Source organism: Thermobia domestica, chromosome 15, assembly GCF_964235325.1.
Source record: "Thermobia domestica chromosome 15, izTheDome1.hap1.1, whole genome shotgun sequence".
Lineage (NCBI taxonomy): Eukaryota > Metazoa > Arthropoda > Insecta > Zygentoma > Lepismatidae > Thermobia > Thermobia domestica.
In genome coordinates this window covers 34584433-34592060 of record NC_137468.1, presented here as the reverse complement: position 1 = coordinate 34592060, position 7628 = coordinate 34584433, and the positions used below count along the sequence as shown (strand labels likewise).

The window sequence follows — 7628 nt, the reverse complement described above, 5'->3', positions numbered from 1 at the left end:
AACTCATAACAATTGTGCTACAGCCGCCAACAAGGTTACAGCAATGGAAATCCATTATATGCACTTGAAGGCGCATTACGGAAGGTGCTTCCTAATGCCAACAGATGGTGCCTATGTGCACGGATACAAAGGTATTAGTGCACGCAAACGGTAGTGTGCTTCAGAATGTGCTTCACACTGAAAGTAAAGTGAAACAGTCCTAGAACATCCTTCTTATTCGCCCGATCTAGTTTCTGAGATTATAGTCTCGTTTGGGAAGCTAGATTATAATACATTAGATTAGAATTAGTGTCCCTTTCAGCAGCAAGGCTATATGAAACGTGGATCTAAATTTGAGATGCGAATAACGTGAGCTCCCACCGGTAATCGACCACGGCTTCCCGCGCCAAAGACGAGAACGCTAACCTATAGCCACGAGGAAATTCTCACCACTCCGAAAGTGAAGCAGTCATTGCGTGGGAAATGCCTTGGAATCAAGGAGGACAGTATATGTGGTTGTACACATGGATCACTCACATCCATGTTATTCAACACCGTCCCTATAGTTGTCGAAGATGTACTGGCACTGCAAGAACTGTTTGCTATATAAGTACTAGTTCTTTTTAACCATTGATTTGAATTGTGCATATAAATTTCTAAACGAACAATGAATTCGTATCTACGTACCTTCCGATTGCCCACTTTCATTAGGTTCTGAACGTAAACGTCATCTACTAGTGATATTACAGTGGTATTCTTGTAGCTTTCAAACGCATACAGTGCATTTCAATTGCTAAAGTAACACAGTCGTCATGATTTATGAAATTACCCTCGTGTATGTATTGAACTTCCAAAGGAGCGGTTTTAAGTATAATTTTAAATTGTAAAACTACTAATAAGTATAAAAATATTTTCTTTTTCCTTCAGAAAACGTCGTTTTTTTTCTTTCTTAAAATCTTCCAATTCTAATCTTGAATTGTAACATGTCTCAATGCTCAGTGAAAATTATAAACCTTCATTTATACTATCCTTTCAGACAAAAAGTATGTCCAACAAGGAGCGAAGCAGCTGGTTGGTTCTCGAGATTTTTTTTTTTTATGACATGCTACATGCTGGAAACACTAGTGTCTGAATAGATAGTAAAAATAAAGTCTAATGAGATCTTGTGCGTGTTCGAACGAAGTGCGTGAACATGAAGCATTATTGTTGTGCCAACTATAAAGAAAAAGAAGGGAGAAAGTTGGTCTTTAATTTAACTCCCACATGTATACCCTTCAGACTAAAAGATGATGGAAGGCTAATGAAAGTGAAGGATCATGAAATAATTAATTCATTACTGTTTAATTGATACATCAGCGGCGAGGTTACTTGTTCCAGTTACGATAAAACCAATGATCATTAAGATATAAAAATAAAATTTTTAATATATATATTGTGGCAGTATTCGTTTTTAAATCGAAAATTATGTTTAATAATTTTATTTTAATCAATGTTTATTTGTGTTGCAAAGATTGCGTTTTATAAAATAATAAGGTTAAGGTGAATAATTGTTACGAGTTAAGTATAATGCAAGCTGAGGAATATTATTATTCAATGGTCAGCGAAATGATGTAAAGAAAACGTAAATACCTATAAAATGTTTCATTGAGAGTCTGCCAATGCAGGAAGACAATGCAGACAATGTGTCAATTCTTGCATACGCCAAATACTGTACATTATGAAAAGAGAGATTGTAAGCTTTTGTGAACATTTCACACATTCACGGATATGAGGAAATTGCTTAGAATCGAGAAATCGGAGTGTGTCGAGAGTTGCAGTTTTTGAGTCTTGACACGAGGAAAGAATTTGTTTTTCCAAGTGAAAGGGGGTCGCACGTGCCATCCAGCAGACGACAGGAGGAGGACCAAGTTGAACAAAACTGGGAGACGAGAGGTTTTCAGGAAGTCAGAGAGAGAGAGTCATAGAGATTCATGGACAGTGGTGGACAGTCTTGAATCAGTCTTTAGGATCAGCGAGAATCAGTCCTTAGTAGTCTACGAGATCGGTCTTTGAGTGTTTAGTCAAAGACAGCGGACAGTCAAATGACAGTCAACCGACAGTCAACTTAGAATATCATATTCTATCTACGGAGAACAACGAGTCATCGTTAGCATTTGGGAGTATACCGAACTCAATGCTCGTCTACATCAATCACTAATTGGAAGTATCAACTTGGCGATACTACATCCATCACCAAGATCATCAGCGGAGCGTCATCAGAAGATATCAGGTATGTGTTACTCCTATTCAGGGCTCAAAGGCTCAATACTGGATCAGCGGTACTCGACTGGCAAATATTCCGATTATCCGTAATTAGATACATCACAACACTTACATTCACAAATTTTATATAAAAGAAATATAATTGTTAGTAAATGATTGAAGTAAATGTTTTATTATAAGAATTAATCCCCAAATTGGTATCTGGAAATTGAGTTAACCTCTCGCACATGTATATGAGATTATTCCCACTCATTCTAGATGGTGAGTGGAAGGCGCTCAGTATCACTCGAATAGCATCCCCAAATTAGGCACAGAGTGACAGGGTTGGCATGGTAGGAGATGCTGTTTCGATCACAGTACAATAGTAGCATATTATGGTGCAGATGCTTAGGGTTCGATGCCCGGCGAAGGTGATTTGTAATAAGTAAATTGATTAACTCCCTTCCCACCCGTTTAAGTTTCAGTAAAATTAAAATCCCTTCCATCCCACTCGTCAGCATAAAAGCATGTGGAGTGATAATATAAGTGAAATTAATTCCCACCCAACCCACCCATTCATGGTGAATTACACTATATTAAGTTACAGTAGTATGCTATATTAAGTTACAGTATGCTATATTAAAATCCCACCCTTCCCACCCTTTTGTATTAGGCATGCTAACAAAGATAAAATGGACTAATCAATTACCGCAGAGTTACAAAATAGTGATAACGAATAATACTTATAAACCATTCTGACATATAGTATGAGTAAAAGCGTTAACAAGAGTGAGTACGTGATCCTGTGGTACTCAGGTTCGATCCTTGATGAAAATAAGTATGTATTTAAAGGGATAATATTTAGATTTTAATATCGTTTGTTTTTATTGCGTATATATTTTAGTTTAGTTTCAGTAAGAAAATATCATATTTATGGTTATAGGGAGTATTTGTTATAGTGAAATTATTATTATAGTAAAATCAGTTAAAGGAAAACTAGGGCGTAAAAATAGTCAGAACAAGACAAGCATCGCTTCAGCCGATGTGTGCGAGAAGCGCACGGACCACTTGAGAGCGTGGAAAGCCGAATGGTTCCGAGCAGCCACGACGTTAAGCGGACTCGTTGCATGGGATAGACAGGATCAAGGACACGAGTACAGCGACGAACACAGAAACGTATTACAGTGGAATGAGCATGCGCTATTCTAGTAATAATAATAAAGTGTAATATAGTAGAATTTGGATTATTATTAAGGTAGAGCAATATGCTTTCTTTAAAAAATAACCATAGGGTACACTACCCGGTAATGAAAGACAATGGGAAACCAGTCTCAATATTTTCTAAATCTAGATACTACTGTTTAGATTTAGGTGTGTTAAAACATTTTTCCGAGTATTGTCCAACTTACAATGAAACGAAAGAACAAGCATTTCGAGGTAACGTACTAGGCTATACATACAAACATTATTATCTGATTGAGTTTTCTCAGAAAAATTTTGACATTGAAGAATTGGTAGAGTTAGGTTTTCTACGACATTATTTGTCAATTTTGTCCGGTATAGCCGAGACAAACACACTAATAAGGAATGCTGTGTTTTTCGCAGTAAAAGAAGACAAAATCAGATATAAAATATGTGCATTATTTTCTAATGGTGCAAGCCAGGACGTGGTAAACGGTTGGCTGGATAGATTTAGAGTTAAGTATAACTGCACTCAGGCTATTAAGATATCAGATTTTGTGTCAACATTGGCTCAATTAGAGAAACAGTCGAAGATTGTGGTTGCAAGCGATAAATCCTTGCTGGATTTAGCAGCATTTGCTGGATTATTTAAAGAAAGGACACCATGATTGTTAAAATAAATATAATTAGAATGTGGAATGTTGTAAATAGGATTATTATTTGTATTTAGAGGATTATATATATATATATATATATATATATATATATATATATATATATATATATATATATATATATATATATAGAAGATATAATATTAGAGCATATATTTTGGATTATGACTATTAGTTGGTGATTGGTAATATTATTAGAATATCTATAGAAATAAGTAGGTTATAAGAATATAGCGGATGTAAGTTTAGTGTTAATGGAAATCTGACTATTTATTTTAGCGAACTATGTCTTTAGACATATAGCGTTAAATTTAGTGACGTATTGAGTAGATTAAAATTAGGGAAGACTATGGAGAAAAAAAAAAAAGATGAATGATTTTGTAATTAGTCTTGTTTTAGGAAAAGTAGATTTAAGAAAGGCAAGAATGAAAACAACACAAGAAAAATGAATGATGCAATTGAAATAGATTTAAGCTAGACGTGTAAGTTAAAATTAGAAACCTGAAAATTAGGCGAACCTTTCATTAGGGGAAACTCTAATTAGGAAGGAAATCCCATTCTCTTCGAGTTGAATTGGGCGATTACCAAACTTCGATGAGAATATTTTATTTATCAAGTCACATAAGTCTTCCGTGATTGTTGATAAGAGACACAGGTGTTGACTCGTACATTACGCGCAAAGCAGTGCAAATTTTTTTTTTGTGGTGATATCCTTCATTTTTAGCTAAAAACCCTTAGTGTTAATTAAAATTAAGTTAGTGGTAAATTAGTGTATAGATAATTCTGTATCCTAGCGAGTAGGAATAGGATAGTCAGAGTAGTTATAGATGTTAGAAAAGCATCTAGAATAGTAAAGAGTAGAATATTTAGTTATTCTGGTGTTTATATTATAAGAAGTTAGTCTAGTTTTAATTATTTCATTTGTATTGGTTTGAAGGAAAGAGGAAAACAGTTTGTTTGCAGGAATGTGAATAGAGAGAAGAAGGAAATTTCAGTAGTAAAAATAGATCCTATGGAAGTAGACTATTAAATATACGTTAGACGTAAGAAAACAAGGAAAAATAGATAGATAACATAGACATAAAAATATAAAATGTGAATATGGAGAAGAGAAGTGTTATAGTAAATAGATAAATAAAGAATTATTAATAAATAAGAATAGTAGAGTATTAATAGATATTGAATATTTATAAAAGATAAAATGCATGCATCGTCGGAAGAAATATAGTTATAGAAATACATGTATGTTAAGCGCTAGAATACTGAGATAATAAGTATATGAAAATGAAATAGAAGAAAAAGCGCAAGAGAATAGAAATAAGAAATAATGTTTTCGGGGACAAGCAGATGTAGTTTTCCTGCAGAGAGTAGCCCTGAACAAGTTTAGTACGTTTCGAGTTGGACAAGTGGAGCAGTTATAAGACTCACTCCGAGGTATTCCTTCTCACAAGATAGGCCCTGTCGGCATTCTTTAATAATTTAATACTTTAATAATTTAATATAGTAATATAAGAATAATAATAAGTATAGAGAATAGTAAACAAATAAATGAATATATGAGTAATAATGTAATAATAATAATTAATAATCAAATATAAATAAATATTTTTGACCTAATGATAATGTTGTGGGAATGGCCACCCAGGACAAGGTAATTAGGCAATAACTGAATAAATAATAAATAAATATGAAGTCTATGATTATAAATCTATCAAAATAGATCAACAGTTACGTCTACAAGTTTTAGTGAAAAAAAAAAGAAGCGTCACGAAAGTTTTATTGAAATTATTTTGAGTATAGAGAAGAATCGAAATTTTGGAAAATTAATTTTAAAACAGTCAGATTTTATAAATATGTAAATAGTTAATTTGTAAATGTGGTAGCTGTAGCCAAATTTTGATTGGGATATACGGCTAGAGGCAGCCGTATTTAACAACCAAGGCCTCATCGGATCTCAAGGAAATGTGAGATTCCATCGATTTCCCCGAATCTCAATCAATTTTTGTATTCAGTTATCAAGCGTTAGGTATAACAATAGTATTTATAGGTAAAATATAGTTAGATAGACACAGTGTTAAATCACATATCTGTGTTTTAAATATGTAAAAATTTTTGTACTCACCAACATAAGTATTATTCCATTCTGTAGTCCGTTCTATAATCCATTGTTTATGTCCTTTAGGTAATTATTTATATTCACTAAGTTATATTTATCACTTTAATAATATCTCACACCACATTTTAATATTTGAATAGTAAAGAAAAGCCAGTTTGAGTATAGCATAATCAAGTAGTAGCTCGAATTCTGAAATAAGAGTAACACTAGTGGAGTGTATAAAACAACGCATATACATGTTACGGAACGGAATAATTTTTGAATACCCGTTAGACATTCGACATGGGAAGAAAACTCCAAAACAACATGTGATGTCATTGTGTTGTAAAAACACAAGATTTTTGGCGAATTTAGTAAAATTTTGTAGTGCGTATTAACAGCCAGTGTTCACGAAACCAAACCGACGCGCAAACAGATTCGTTGGAGCGGAAATAATCATAACCTTGATTGAACTTTGCTGAACTTGCAGTTGCTAGCCAGGAACTGTCGCAGTGTAGCAAATGCCCTACAGCAGAATTTTATTTCCCCAACATTAAAATTTTAGTGTTCAGTTTTGATGAAGAAAATAAAACGATTATATTTTCAATTTTTTTTAGTGCTACGATTATAATATCAGTGTATATGTTTTAATTATTTATTAAAAAGTTTTGTCTTCTAGATTCTGAAGTGCATGACAATGGAAATAAACAATTATCATCCGTTACTAATACTGCCAATAAATGCGTGAGTTGGCATGCATGGACAACAAAAGTAATGGAAGATTCCAGTAATACGACACCTAAACTTAATTGCGAGGAGATCTTGCAATTCAGAGTACCTACGAATGTACATACATATATTTTTCGCACAGAGTATTTGTGTTGATGTGATGCTCATCAAATAATTCTGTTACAACTCACAAGATGTCGTGAGTGTATACTTTTGAGCATACAGATTCCGAAGTTTTGATTCATGTAATTTTTATTAATTAAGAAAAATGATTAAAGGTTAAATATAAATATATTAATGTTTTGGGTGCAGGAAAATCAATTATTGTCTATAATATTAATCTACGTATTTACACATGTCTTACTCATTTTTCAAGTTTATATTTATGTTTCAGTATTAATTTTCATATATATATTGTATATCTACAGGGAGTTCAATATTATAACGCCCTCTTATGAGGTCTAGCTTGGATTGCGGAGCAACCAAGATTTTAAGGGGGGACATGTGGCAGTATTCGTTTTTAAATCGAAAATTATGTTTAATAATTTTATTTTAATCAATGTTTATTTGTGTTGCAAAGATCGCGTTTTATAAAATAATAAGTTTAAGGTGAATAATTGTTACGAGTTAAGTATAATGCAAGCTGAGGAATATTATTATTCAATGGTCAGCGAAATGATGTAAAGAAAACGTAAATACCTATAAAATGTTTCATTGAGAGTCTGCCA

At 33.0% G+C, this 7628-nt stretch overlaps 1 protein-coding gene across 1 annotated transcript in view; it reads right to left on the bottom strand.

Annotated features, from left to right (window-relative positions):
* l(3)80Fg (dnaJ homolog subfamily C member 16 l(3)80Fg) overlaps positions 1-7628 on the bottom strand; it is a 67440-nt gene that overhangs the window by 19767 nt on the left and 40045 nt on the right. The window lies entirely within an intron of this gene.